Source organism: Ictalurus punctatus, chromosome 1 (assembly GCF_001660625.3).
Source record: "Ictalurus punctatus breed USDA103 chromosome 1, Coco_2.0, whole genome shotgun sequence".
NCBI classification, from domain to species: Eukaryota; Metazoa; Chordata; class Actinopteri; order Siluriformes; family Ictaluridae; genus Ictalurus; species Ictalurus punctatus.
The window spans coordinates 32,524,697-32,539,334 of NC_030416.2; the positions used below are offsets into that span (position 1 = coordinate 32,524,697).

The 14,638-nt window shown below is 39.9% G+C and overlaps 1 long non-coding RNA gene across 1 annotated transcript; it reads right to left on the bottom strand.

Annotated features, from left to right (window-relative positions):
- Positions 1-1,875: 1,875 nt before the first annotated feature.
- On the bottom strand, positions 1,876-7,908 carry LOC108263422 (uncharacterized). Its single transcript, XR_006983218.2, has 4 exons — positions 7,530-7,908; positions 7,302-7,422; positions 5,121-5,178; positions 1,876-3,500 (listed from the first exon to the last, which is right to left on the bottom strand). It is a non-coding gene; the product is annotated as an uncharacterized LOC108263422 (long non-coding RNA).
- Positions 7,909-14,638: the final 6,730 nt, after the last annotated feature.

Genomic DNA, 14,638 nt, shown 5'->3' on the forward strand with positions numbered 1-14,638 from the left:
CCATCATCCTTTAAAGATGACCACAAAAGTAAAAAGGGGTAAAAATGAGCATCGACCTGAGTAATCATCCGAGCATGAAGTCATCTTAGCTTCTCAAAGGACCTCAAAGGATCAGATAGTGTATCAGATGTTCATACATGTGAGGAACACAGCAGAGATCAAATCAAGGCTGACCAGTGGAACAGGAAGCCCATCAGTCACGAGCAGGTGCAGCTTCCTGGCACTGTGTGATGTGTGTGAACGGAGTTGTGGAAGGGGGATGGTGTCACTCTGGAAAGCAGATGGTGGATGTTTGGCTCTTGATTTCAGGGCCCAGCTGAGACAGGATGCAGGAGCAGAAGTATGGGAAACATAGTAGAAGAAGAGGAAGGATGTGGCCTGGACCTTTTAATGGAGAAGAGGATGGAGTTGATCCTTACACACACACACACACACACACACAGGGTCTCATTGTCTAAGAGAAATCGCCATGAGTATGACATCATCACATGGTTGTCAACAGCAGAATTACTGTGGTGAGGGTAAAGTCCAGAGGCTCATGATATAATTTTGATGGGTTTTATTATTATTATTATTCTTAGCTGGTCAGTGATTGGAGGTCGTAATAATGTGGTAGGATTTGTTTACGGACGAAGATATAAACATTAACCTCACCACTGACCCTGACCTTAGCACAACAATTACGTTCTGCAAACTGTTATGAATTTGCTAGCTTCCCATGTTGGGAAAGAAAAACAGTGTAAAGAACAGTGTATATCATAAATATATATATATATATATGTAGCCATGTGTTCTCTTAAATTGGCGTTTTCACCTCAAATGCTTGGGTTAGCTTCCCACAAGCTTCATACAATATTTTGTTCTCCAATCCTCCTGACAGAAGCGTCGTAACATCTTTTAGATGGGATTCAGGTCAAGGCTTTGTGATGGCCAATACAATACTTCCACTTGGTTGTCTTTAAGCCATTTTGTTACAGCTTTGGAGGTTTTGCTTTGATCATTGTGCTGCTGGAAAACCCAGTTGCGGCCAAGCTTTAACTTTCTGACTGATGTCTTGAGGTGTTGCTTCGGTATTTCTAGATAATTCACCTTCCTCCCTTTTCCACAAATGATTCTGCCACCCCCGTGTTTCGCTGTTGTGATGGTGTTCTTTGGATTAAATGTCTCACCCTTTTTTTCTGCTACATAGCAATTTTGGTTTCATTTGTCCAGAGAACACTTCTCCAAAAGGCTGGTGGTCATGTGCAAAATTCAAAAAACATGTGCTAGCTCTTTAATGCCAATTTTAGAATAGGGGCTACTTCCCTGTGCGCCAGCCTTTCAGGCCATGGCAATGTAGGATGCTCTTAATGGTGGATGTACATGCTTTGGTACCTGAACACCTTGACCAAGTTCCTTTGTTGTTGTCTTGGGGTTCATATGAACCTTTCGGGACTGATTTTTGAGTTAATTTGTACCTCTTCCTGAACGGTGTAATGAAGGTTGTTTGTATAGATGCTCATGGTATCTTCAGTTTTTCAGAAATTGCTCCTTAGGAGGATGCTTCCGATGCATCATCGCATGGCACCAAGGGCAAAAAGGCACTGGCCCTTAAATACAACCAGAGATCCACCCCTGATCAACCCCTGTTTATGACAATTGGACATTCTTCTAAAAGTTATTAAATCAATTCATGGAAACTTCCATACTGTTTAAAGAGACAATCAACTGTATGTAAACTTTTGACTTAGTCGAAAGTCTGATATAGCAATATGCTTTCACCGTGTATATGATTTTAAGGCCTCAAATCTCATATTATTGATGAATTACTGCAATTCTATATACAGATTATGCTTTTAAGTTTAAATCACTTATTTATTGCTATTACATGCACAGATTCAATGAAAATGTATGTAATTTAAAACAAATCCATAAATAAATGAAGACAAGTAATCAATCAGGATTAAAAAAAAAAAAGTAATGGTACCCTATAAAAGGAGGAGGAGTTAGCAAGCTGCATTATTGGAATATTGGCTTCATTCCCCACACTCTCACCATTTAGTCATCATTTTGTTATTTCTGGGTGTCACTAAGTATAAATATGCAATGTGAATATCTTGCCTGGTGTTAATAGGCCTTCAGTGAAAAAGGGGTTTATTTAAAAAAATAAATAAATAAATAAGTGACTTTAATACACACACTATTAAGTTATGTTTCCGTTTCCATCATGATGTTCCATGATGTACTGGCATCATTTTATATGATTATTTATTGATATATTGTCAGTTCATTCAAGGCCATTCATGATAACTGTCTCTCTGTATCTGTGTGATTTATAAATAGTGAAAATGTTGGTTAACCCTGCTGAGATTATGGTTAATGTATTTTCCCTGTTGTTGTTAATGAGAACATCCTGCAGCCATATGGTGGTGCGCTTCAAATGTAAGATGACACAGCAGTTTCCTGATTATTGACTGCCAACAGGAAACTGGGAGCGCGGCTAACAGTAAGTACCAGGCGCTGCTGCCTGACTGATGCACTGCTAATGGCCTCTGACAATTAGCCATTTCAGTGGAGTCTGACAGCACTGAATCAGTTTGAGTTTCAGCTAAGAGAAGAGAGAGGAGCACACACACATACACACATAAGCTTTGGTTCTATTATAATCAATCATCATAGAGAAAGTCCTGTGTTTAATATTAGTCTGTTATTATGATTATTCGTTAAAGGAAACATTTTGGTGTTTTTCAACTAATCTCTATCCACTGCATCTGTAGTGTGATTATCTTTGACAAGGACTATGATGTATCCCCCTGCACTGACAAAAACCTGTTTAACTAACTAATCTAGACAGATTGACTTCAAATCATATAATTAGACATGAGTTACTGAGATTTTATTTATGAATTACAGTCAAATTTATATCGCTTATTTGTTTAAATCACATAAACAAATTTTATGAAAATTTTGTGAAATGACTTGAATTAAACAATCCAACTCAAATCCATAAATTAAGACAAATAAGACTAACCAGTCAATTAGAACAAAAGTAATGGTGCCCTATAAAAGGGGGAAGCGTTGGTGTATGTCTTTGGTAGCTGATTCGCTGCGGTGGCTGAGCTGCATTATTGGACGTATTAGCGCACAAGTGTTTAATATCCTTTTGTCAAGCTCTCTGTGAGCTTTGTTGTATAAGGAGTTTTGTCATGTAAATGTAAATTAGCTGTGTTGCGAATGAGTTTGGTCATTTATTGCTGATATAGTTTCTAAACATATATGCAAGTACAAAGAATGAGAGAATAATTTTTGTAAATCTGGTGGGAATTTTTAGCTCAGTTTGGTCTATCAAAAAAAAAAATCACACAAATTTACTAAATGATTGAAAAATAAAATAAATTGAGACCCTGAAACTGTAGAGTGTATGCAGAAGAATAGCAGTACAAGCATTCAATTATTTACTGTTCTTTAAGGCCTTTAGCTGTTGTTGTTTCTTGTAGTATACTTCAAGAGGATTGCTGCACCTAAACAACACATAGAAGAAATTATGGATATGAAATTGCACAAATGTATTATTTTAACAGTTTTAGAGCTCCTTATCATGATATTTTTTCCATAGTCATTCATCATCCTACTATTCTCTGTAGAATTGTGAAGAGCAGTGATCACCAATCCTGTTCCTGGAGATATACCCTCCTGAAGACTTTAGCTCTAACCACAACCGTGCCCACCTGACCATCTAAGCATTGTCTTAAGAAGTTCTTAATCAGCTAAAACAGGTGTGTTAGATTTTGGTTGGCGATGATGGTTGGTGACCACTGATGAAGAGCATTTATTGTTCTGTATAGAAATGTTTGTGATTTTTCACATGCTATACCTAGAAACAATTGTACCTGACTAACCGATCGTATAAATCTCATCCCCGTTATCTCCATATTTAATCATACACAGATGAATCTTATTTCCTGCTTCATGGTGAAACCGAATGCATGCTGCTCTCACTCATTCACCAAAGAGACCAACGGAGAGTAATATCTTTGTGTGTGTGTGTGTGTGTGTGTGTGTGTGTGTGTGTGTGTGTGTGTGTGTCAGAGGAGGGAGGAAGGGCTGAAGCAGGAAGGGCTGATGACATTATGTGTACCTGGCTCACTTGCACAAACAATAACTCATGTGATGAGGCTGGGAGAGAGGGTACACAAAGGTAAAGCATGTCTCGCCTTTATCGGTGCCACTTCTTCACTGTGACAAACGTCATTGGCTGTACCGAGGTGGTGGAGTGCCGCCGATTGCCAGAGGAAATAAAAACCAGCTTTGAATATTTGGCCTGCCTTTGAAATCACCGCTGTTCTGTAATGATTAATTCTGTCAAAGTCTTATCATGTGGAGAAAGAATAGCAGCATTTACATCAACTATCTGACAGAATCCAGAAAAGAAGTCACTCGGTTTAGGTTATTACATCTGTTTTTGGTCTACTGTGATGTTTCGGGTTTTCTTTTCCCTTCGCTTCCGATATAAATTTACTTCCAACAAGACCGAGTTGTCTCAGTCCACAAATCAAGCAAATCTATACCCTGTAAGCTGTAACTCAATGAATTACTGCAAGAGTTATAGCCTTAGTGAGTGTTCGATAGTAAACAAATTCTTTTGACTCTCACAGGCTTGTGACTTCACATCAGAACAGCCGTGTTAACGTTAGCCAGAATCCTTGGCCCATGCCAAATACATTCTCAATCATGTAAACTTAGAGGCCTAACGGAGAAGGAGATGAGGCAGCTTCTCTGTCTTTCGCTCTTTAAAGTAGCATAACGTTTAGAAAATTGATGGATGTTGTCAAAGGTCAGGGCTAGGGGTTTATATGAAGCAGGGTTTTACAACGTTTGCAGGCTTTACGTGGCTTTTAATGGCCGTCCAATCTGTTTTTTTTTTTTCTTTGTTGTTCTGCCATGAATAAAAATAAATAAATAAATAAATAACATGAGAGACGCAAGCATAAAATGTGTGAAGCTGGCATTTAGGCGACTCGGCATCCCAGCAGGAGGAAAAGTACCACCCAATGTGGACAGTGTGCACTCTGTGATCTGGCCTAAATGAAGAAAAATAATTGACCTGTTTCAGTCATGCAACCTTTTTCTTGTATTTTTACCTTAATTTATGACCATCTACAGGAAAGCCATAGCCATAGCCTTGATCCATACCAAGCCCTGGGAAAAATATAAACACATCTGGAATCAGAAGTCAGAGTCTGATTGCTTCAAAGCCTAATGCACTGAAAACCCTTACACGTTGACTTTACTCACTTGGTACTCAATTGAGAGAGTAAACTCGTCCCCTCAGCTTAATTGTGTAACGGGGTCTCTCAAAACTTGTAGATTTAAGTCCACTTAACTTGGTGTTCATATAGTGTACTTTATAGTTTACTGAACAAGCGTCAAACTCAAGTCGCAGTCGTGAGAGTGCCGCATGCTAGCTACTAATCCACTATGGGACCTGTGTCCTAAAATAATTAAGTTCACTTAACACTCTTTTAGTGAAACTTAATTTATTATGTTTACATATACATTTTTATTACATACATTTATTTAGTAATCATGATTGCCATTTCTTTGTAAACACACACAGAGTGGCCTCTCCTAATCATGATGAACTCTTCAAATTCACTACGCCGGTTCCAGACGAAGAGGACCGCCTTTTGGAATTATCTACCAATCAGTGCATTAGTTCACTCGTTGCCAGGCAGATCTCCTTGCATGGCCAGTCCCATCAAAGAAAGACCAGAGTGAGTTTTAATAAATCATGATTTGGCGTTCATAACACTTGAAATCTTAATCTTAGGTAAATAAGTTAAACTAACTTTTTGATTCACGGATCCAAAACGCAACATTTTAAGTAATGTTTAGTCATGATTACTTGATTGTTTAAGTAAAGACATTAGGGTTTTCAGTGTGGTACTCATTGGATGGGTTTGATGAAAATACGCAAACATAGAAACAAACTAAATCTAGCCGGTGACCTGTGTAGCCTAGGATAGAAATGGCCTGCAAATGAGATATATTATTAGTAAACCCACTGGTAAAATCTCTTAAAAAACAAACAAGAAATTCTTGGATAATTTTTTAATTAGCATACATAGCTATAGCCACCTAGCTAATGTTATCATACATAGCCAATGCAACTTATCGCGTATGAAGTTACTCATGACAAAGAACATATCCAAATTCTCTCTTGTTTTTGGAATGGGGTAAAATCGAATATCTTTATTTTTCGATAGCTGTTGTCACGGCGTGATCGTTCAGTGACGTTACATGTAGCAGATCAAGAAAGCAAGGAAAAACTCTCATAGTATATTAACAGTGTATTTCCAAATTAATTGGATTTTCAAGTATAGCATTTCTGCATCTATGAATGGTCTACGAATAAGTGTATTCATATCAAGCTTGAGATGTGAGGCCTGATGTTCCTATGTGTTATATAAAGGGGTGTGGGGGGGGGATCGTATTGCCAAATTTCATAGCGGTTCCTCAGAATCGTTACGACCGCAGCACACTTCATCACATTCTGCCCGGTTAAACAGATCCCCATACAGCACACAAACAGAAAACGGATATCCCACATGTCCTATTTTACTCGTCCTCCCTAAAGTGAAGAACACATTTTCACAGCAATATGAACTGCCTTGCGAATGATGCACGATGTCAAGTTGGCCATTAGACACGTCAGCAGAGCAGGTGTATGGCTTTTCAGGGTTTACATCTACCTTATCTTTATGTTAGTAGGAGTGAAAATCGAATTCCAGAAAGACGGGCTTGGGACAGATGACCTGCTGGGTCTGTATTTCACATCCTCGTATGGCAGTTTCCTCATTCAGCCTTCACATGGTAGAAGAATGAGCAAAGTGTAGATGAGTATGTACATGCACTAACCTACATCAGTGAAAACATTTTATTATTTCATTCAGGCGTAGAGGGGCGTGTATGGAAGCTTTTATTATTTTTTTTTTAAACCTCCTCTTTTTTGTTTCCCTCCCATGGGGTCTAACGTTTCTCGAGAAATTCCTCAGAACACCCTGAGGGAAAATGTTTGTTTGCTGTTAGTGCAGAAATGGCTTGATGTCAGTTCTTTATAACAGATTTTACATTTGATGAACTTAAACAATCAGCTTGATTTTATTATTTTTAAAGCTACCCACGGATGGCTTAGGTCCATGGTACGCAGAACTATATCTCCAGAAACAGAGTTCACCCACATGTTTCCTCAGGCCCACAGCACCTCGTTTCAAATGTTTCTCAATCAAAGTATTCTTGCTGACGTACGATATATGACTCACCAGAACAGCTGCTGCAGCATGTGTTGAAGGAATGTTCTTATCAATATTTCATTAACTGATCTTGCAACATTGTCTAATTCAATACAGGTTCGTCTTGCGCTGGTTTGTCTTCAGCAGCTTTCTGAAGGAGGAGAAACGGTCGATTTCAAAACAGCGTCCAAAAAAAAAACCAGTGAAAATAAATTCTACCAAATTGGAAAGGCAACTTTTTTTTTCAAATCTACGCACCATAGTACTGTATTTGAGATTCACGACTGACAAATATCACTGCATGAAAAAGACAAAAAGACTGAAATGAAATTGGAGTAAAGGAGTAATCATTCGCTGATCTTCCCTGCTGAGTTTTGTGACGCTCATTTGCTGGAGCTTTTCCAGCAGAAGCTGTTAGCGCCGTTTCAGCAGAAGCCCTTCACAAGGCCCAGACAGCTGGAGGAGAGGACGGCAAATTGATGCGGCGTGCTGCTAGCGCTGTTCTGGCCCTGAGAGGCGCTGTTATGTGTAGAAGCTCTGTTTCCTCTTGTTTACCTCAAGCTGCTTGCTTAATATGGAAAACAACCCTGAACAAACATGACTCTCAGCTGATGTGCAGCCTGACGGAGAGCATGTGCAGATGATCCTTATTATTGCTGGAAATCGCAGTCTAAGAGACTCATGCTCTGTTTTGCCCTTCATTCAAGGATGCAGTGTTAGTGAAAAACCACTGCATGGACACCAAACACAGTTCATATTCACATGGACATATTCAGAGTTGAGTTATGCGCTCTTGGTGAGGAGTTATTCCTGAAATTCCTGAAAAGTTAAGCCATAAATGCAGACTTAAGCACTATTCAGGAGTTATAAGATGGAGTTTAAGTAAAAACACAGGCGTGTCTCAGATTCTGTGCGATTCTGATTCAAAAAAATTTTCAAGCGAGGAGCAGTGTTAAGTCTAGCGTGTTTGATGTAACCCAAATATGTCCTGCTGAAATTCATGTTTCAGGCTGTAAATACACTTTAAATAAAAACGACTGAATAACTTCTGAGATCATGTGCAGCATAACATAAAGAAGGGGGCGTGAAGGGGGTGTGGCCAGACATGTCATGTCATGTATAGGTTATCATTACAACAACAACCAAAAAAAAAAAAAAAGAGAAGTTGGTTAGCTGCAGGCTGTAGTCGCTAGCATTAGGTTTTTAAATGACCTGTTAACAAGGTCATGATTTTTTTCCAAAACTGAAGTCAGAACTGTAAAAAAAAATAAAAATGTGACCAGTTATTAGTTGTAACGGATGCTTATTGATTGCTTGTGTAGTGAACAGCAAGTTTCACTTTATTATTTCACGTTCATTCTTTGCAAGGACATTACGATTCCTCCGAACACAAAAACACTAAATCGGCTAAAGGAAATAAATATTATGAGATACAACAAAATTAATTTTTCGGTGCTCTTACATCTGCAGACGCCAAGTTTACCAAAAGACATTCAACTTGGCAGCCATCATGATAGCTGGACTATCGATACTAGCGTCAATCATCTCAAGCCTGCTACGGAATGACATTTAGCCAAAATATTAAACACATAAATATGACACTATTCATTTATTAATAATTTTGTCCCTGTAAAGTTAATGAAAAGGGTCCTACCCCCCCCCCCCCCCACACACACACACACACACACACACATGAAGAACATTGGAGGAGATGTTAATTGTAGACCACAAGCAAATTTTTTGTATGTATAACAGTGTGACAGAGTGCTCGGTCAGCTTATCCTTCAAATCATCTGTACATTGTCTTTACAAAGAACACATCAAATTTTAACAAAATTTTTATTATTGGTATTAATTTATTAATTTGACAAAACAAAGTAGTGACCCACATTTAGTATCCGGTGGCTTCATTAAATTGTGTGCAAAATTAACTGTCAGATATACACAGAACAGCCATGGCTGTGTCCGAAATCATGTACTTCCCTACTACACAGTGGGTGAAAAGCAGTATGCCAGAGGGGTAGTCCGAATGTCCGACTTCTCAGTAGGCGAGGATGAGTAGGCGAGAAATACCCTGATGATGTACTGCTTCCGGTGAGATTTTGCAGTATGCAACAGATGGATACTACACGAGTCAAAAATTCCCATAATGCAATGGGACTAGTGCGGACAAGCTCAGAAAGAAAAAAAAAATCCCGGAAGACAGTGCGTCAGCTCCTGTTAAGTATTAAACCTTGGTTAAACAGGACTTGTTTAACAATACCCAAATAAATTGTTAAATTGTTGAAGGTTTAAACAAGAAAACAATCGTCACAGCGTTTGAAACCTTTTTTGTGATCTGCCTCATGCCTTAGCTGGCCAAGCTAACGGCAACGAATTTACCTCAGCCTGTTAACCCCGCCCACTTTACATTACTAATTCAGTTACTTTCCTGATGTGCATTTTTCCGTTAGTGCGGTTGCTTTAATCTGGTGCGCCCTTTAAGATTTTTGGGTTTATGATAACGTCGAAGGTCACATGACAATGCCAACACGGTGGATGTAGTATATCTGGAATTATAGTCATACTACACATACTGATTAGTACGTACTGTTTCAATGGACGTGCAGTAGGGACCGTCACAGTACACGATTTCAGACGCAGCCCATAACATTAAAACCACCTCCCTAAACAACTGGTATTAGGGAATACACTTGCCATGAAGGGGTGTACTTGGTCTACAACAGTGTTTAGGTTGGTGGTAGGTGTTAAAGTAACATCCACATGAATGCCAGGACCTATGGTTTCCCAGCAGGACATTGCCCAGAGAATCAAACTTCCTCCGCCAGCTTGCCTTCTTCCCATAGTGCATCCTGGTGCCATGTCTTCCCCAGTGAAGCGACGCACACACCACACACCCCTGGCTGTCCACAGACTAGGCCACCTTCTTCTATTGCTCCATGGTCCAGTTCTGATGCTCACATGCCCATTGTAGGACCTTTCAGAGTTCAGCATGGGCACTCTGACCGGTCTGCAGCTACACAGCCCCATATACAGCTAGCTGTGATGCACTGTGTGTCCTAACACATTTCAATCTGAGCCAGCATTAACTTCTTCAGCAATATGTGCTGTAGTAGCTCTTCTGTGGGATCGGACCAGACGGGATAGCCTTCACTCTCCACATGCATCAATGAGCCTGGGGTGCCAATCACCCTGTTGCTGGTTCACCAGTTGTCACTCAGATCCTTACACTTGCCCATTTTCCCTGTTTCCAACACTTCAACTTCGAGAACTGACTGTTCACTTGCTGCCTAATAAATATATCTCTCTGTAACACTTCCACAGTTGTGTCTTCCTTACCACTCGCCTTCTCCGGCTCCGCCCTCCATTCACAAACCAGCGCTCGTACACGCCCCTGCCTTGACAGGTGCCATTGTAACGAAATAATCAATGTTATTCATGTCACCTCTCAGCAGTTTTAATGTTATGGCTGATTGGTGTAAATTACATCATAATACATATTTTAAAAATACATAAATAAAATGCAAAATAATAGGATGTGTTGGATCCAGTGATCAATGTGTTGGATCAAACAAGTAACAAGGGCAAGTATTAGCTCAGTGGATAAGAGGTAGGACTTTTGATTGGAAGGTTGTCTGTTTAAATCCCAGGACTGCCAAACTGCCATTGCTGGATCCCTGAGCAATGCCCTTAACCCTCAAATAATCAGTTGTATAAATGAGATAAATGTAAGCCGCTCTGGATAAGGGTGTCTACTGATAAAATGCCATAAATATGGTAACATATTGTGAAAATTCTAGACTCCTATTAGATGTTTATTTCAACACTCATTCTTATATTATCATAGTCACCTTGTTAATCCGAGTTTACACTGTGCGACTCTAGTGGTCTTTTACGATCATAACTTGTCGCACTGCATGAGACGATCCCAGTCAGAATTCTGTGTGAAAACATATTCTTCATGTCAGACTAAACAATGAAGATAGCTACTACGTCCTGCCATACTGGGTGCGCAGCAACACAGCACAGAGTCCTTCGACACAGCTCTTCAACTGGAAAGCATAAAAATAGTTTCATGTTGTCATAATACTAAATAAACTCTGTGAACAGAGCATTTGCATGCTAATTAGCTAGCTATACACCTGGAAGCTGTAATTCCTCCTCGGTTTCTTTCCATGTCGTATCCCTTTTAGTCCTCTCATGATATTACTGTAGGGACGTTCAACAAACTGCTTTTCGTTTAAACCCCGTATGTTTTGTTTACATTTCACCATAGCCAGTAGCATGTTTGTATCTGTCCCGTGAGATTGTGTAATCATACGCTGTCCTCCTATTAGTGGAATTTAAGCATATCGTACAGCACATAAACATTGTTGTATAGCACTCTGAGATTGTAAGCAACATTTTCTGATACTGCAGAAAGTTTGTCGCTGGCTGTCTTTGGCTGTCTTCACCACATTATACATTCTGAGACCACCGATCTCAGCTCCTGGCCAAAGACTATCCTTTATGATGTGTGATTGTTCCTGTGACAGCAAAATCTGGCAGAAGATCGTACAATGTAAAGCTGGCTTAACTTCCATTCCTTCCAAGTAGAGGTGACCTCAAGTCCTGCTGTAAAGGAAAGGGGAAGGTCCCAGTGCCTCAGAGATAGTGATATTACCCCTGTGCTTATAATATCTTTTCTCCGCTCTCTTAATCTGCAGTCAGGTTTTATCTGGATGCCCCAAACCTGCAGCCATTCGTCCGGCTCGGCCTCGTAACAGTTCACAGCTGAAGCGGCAACAGTTGGCTCGTGTCCGACTCCAGCCGAGGAGATTTAATAAATAAGATCATTCATGCTGTAATAATTCACTTCTCCTATCTTGTGAGGCATCATGTGTATAGCCTGTGTCCTAATATTCTCCTTCTGCAGCCCAAAGAAGGTGCCCTTTTATATAGGACACACTAAACAAACCAGGGACATTTGTGTATTTTTCAGCACTTTGTTTTAAGAGAAATATTTTTTTTTATAGTTTTATATCTCTTGCATGTTTAAATACATTTCCAAATGTATTTCAATGTAAAATGATTAACCTTTACATTTCCAGAAAGCTTATTCAGCGTAAACCTATGATTCAGTAGCTATTATGAATCATTACAGTTTAACATCACAGCGCTGTTGAATTCTCAAATCTGATTGGCCAGACATTGTTGATTAATTTTCTCAAAGATAAGCTCTGATAGTCGTTCTGATACTAGTTCTCATAGTAGTTCTGATAGGTGGTAGAGTGGGTTGTCCACTAATCGTAGGGTTGGTGGTTCGATTCCCGGCCCAGGTGACTCCACATGCTGAAGTGTCCTTGGGCAAGACACTGAACCTCAAGTTGCTCCTGATGGCAAGTTAGCGCCTTGCATGGCAGCTCTGCTATGTGTGTGAATGGGTGAATGAGACACAGTGTAAAGTGCTTTGGATAAACGCACTATATAAGTGCAGAGCATTTAGTTCTGGTAAATGCTAACATTTATAGGGACTTGCATTGAGGACGCACCACATGTAGATTTGTGATTGTTCATATGGTGTTTTTCTGTGAAGAGATGAGTCTCCAGCATTAGCGCTTTAATATCAGTCAGAGTTAAAACTACAACTTTTAAGTTTTCAGTCACGCGACAGTCTTCAGGCCAGAGGACTTGCAGTTGCCTTACTAACTTTGAAAGAGGAAAAAAAAATAGTGCAGGAATGACTGTTCATAGCATTTATATGTAATATGTAATAACCTCCATCCATACATCCATCCATCCATCCATCCATCCATTTTCCATACGCTTATCCTATACAGGGTTGCAGGGAGCCTGGAGCCTATCCCAGGGAACTCAGGGCACAAGGCGGGGGACACCGCTGAATCACAGGGTGAGAATGGAAACTCTGTGCATGTAGGGCAAAAGAATGTGTTTTTAATAAACAAAAAAATTAACCGTTGGCAAATTGTTGTGGTAAAAGAGGAATAAAACACTTTAAGAAGTGTTGTTATTAGTGCTGTTATCATAAAATACTCAACTCCAGAATATCAAGTATTAGTAACTCATCACACTACCCCATTGTTAATCATGCCCCCATGTGTCTTATTCCTTAATTATTATAATTACTACAGCTACACTGTGGAAATAAAAGAAATACATAATTATGAGAGTGAGGAATTTGAGTCTGGACCCACCAGCAGGTCCTGGGAGTTTAACGGGTTAAGCTAATATCATTAAACTAATGCTATAAATGTGAGAAATGAAAGCATGAAACCATTGCTGAAGGTTAAAGTGATCTAAAAGTTTTTTTATTACTACAGAAAACCGAGATGTTCATACGGTAAGCGGTGATCACATTAACGCGCACCGCTCGCCCGTCGTGACGCTGAAACAGACTCCAGCTGTATTAAATATCCAGGGTGGCATCATTAGTCAAGCCTGACAGCGAAGATCCTGATCAGTCCAGTACATATTAAAATCATACACACCAGGCTGATCTACATATATTCCGACCGATATTCTGTGCCTCTGTGATTAATCAGTTCATATGCTTTATGGTTCATGGAGTCCCCATGGCAATGCAATATAATGTGGAAATAGGGGAGCATGCTATATGAGATGAGAAAGCAGAGATTTGAGAATTGAGCGAGAAAGAGGGAGAGGATCAGATGATATTGAGGCCTGAGATCTGAGATCTTTGGCTCTTGGGAGGAATAAGGACCGAGATGAATATGGATTTCCGTTAAAGAGCTGGCAGCTCTCTGTCCAGGTGATTTGTTCTAAAATATCTGCCGGAGCATCTCTCGTCTCTAAATCCATTTCTGCGCTTTCTGGACTGAACTCATTTACGAAACATGCTTTTTTTTTTTTTTTTTTTTTTTTTCATGCACTAGATGATGCTGGAAATTAAAATTCAGTTGAATGAAGTGGCAACTGGCAATCACCTCATCACTCCTCTCTTCCTGTCACTTGCTGATGTTTTATCACGGTGTTAAAAAAAAAGAAGAAGAAGAAGCATGAAGCAAAAAGTGTATCAGTGGAGCAGATAAGAGCGAGAGAAAGAGCAAGGAGACTGCTAGAACATCAGTCATGACCCAGCGCTAATGATCTCCCATCAAAGCACGGATATGATCCGAGCTTATGAACACGTGCGGAGGGTGCCTGCAGCGAGAATCACCGATGAGACGATAACGAAGATCACGTACCAAACAGCACAGGTCTCTCTCTCGCTCTCTCTCTCTCTCTCTCTCTGTGTCTCTCTCTGAGGACTCAATCTGCACTTGATACTCACAAATCACACTGTTCCTGAATATAGTCCTGTAGTTTCAGTGCAGAGTTGGAGGCATGTGAAGAAGCAATGGCAGCTC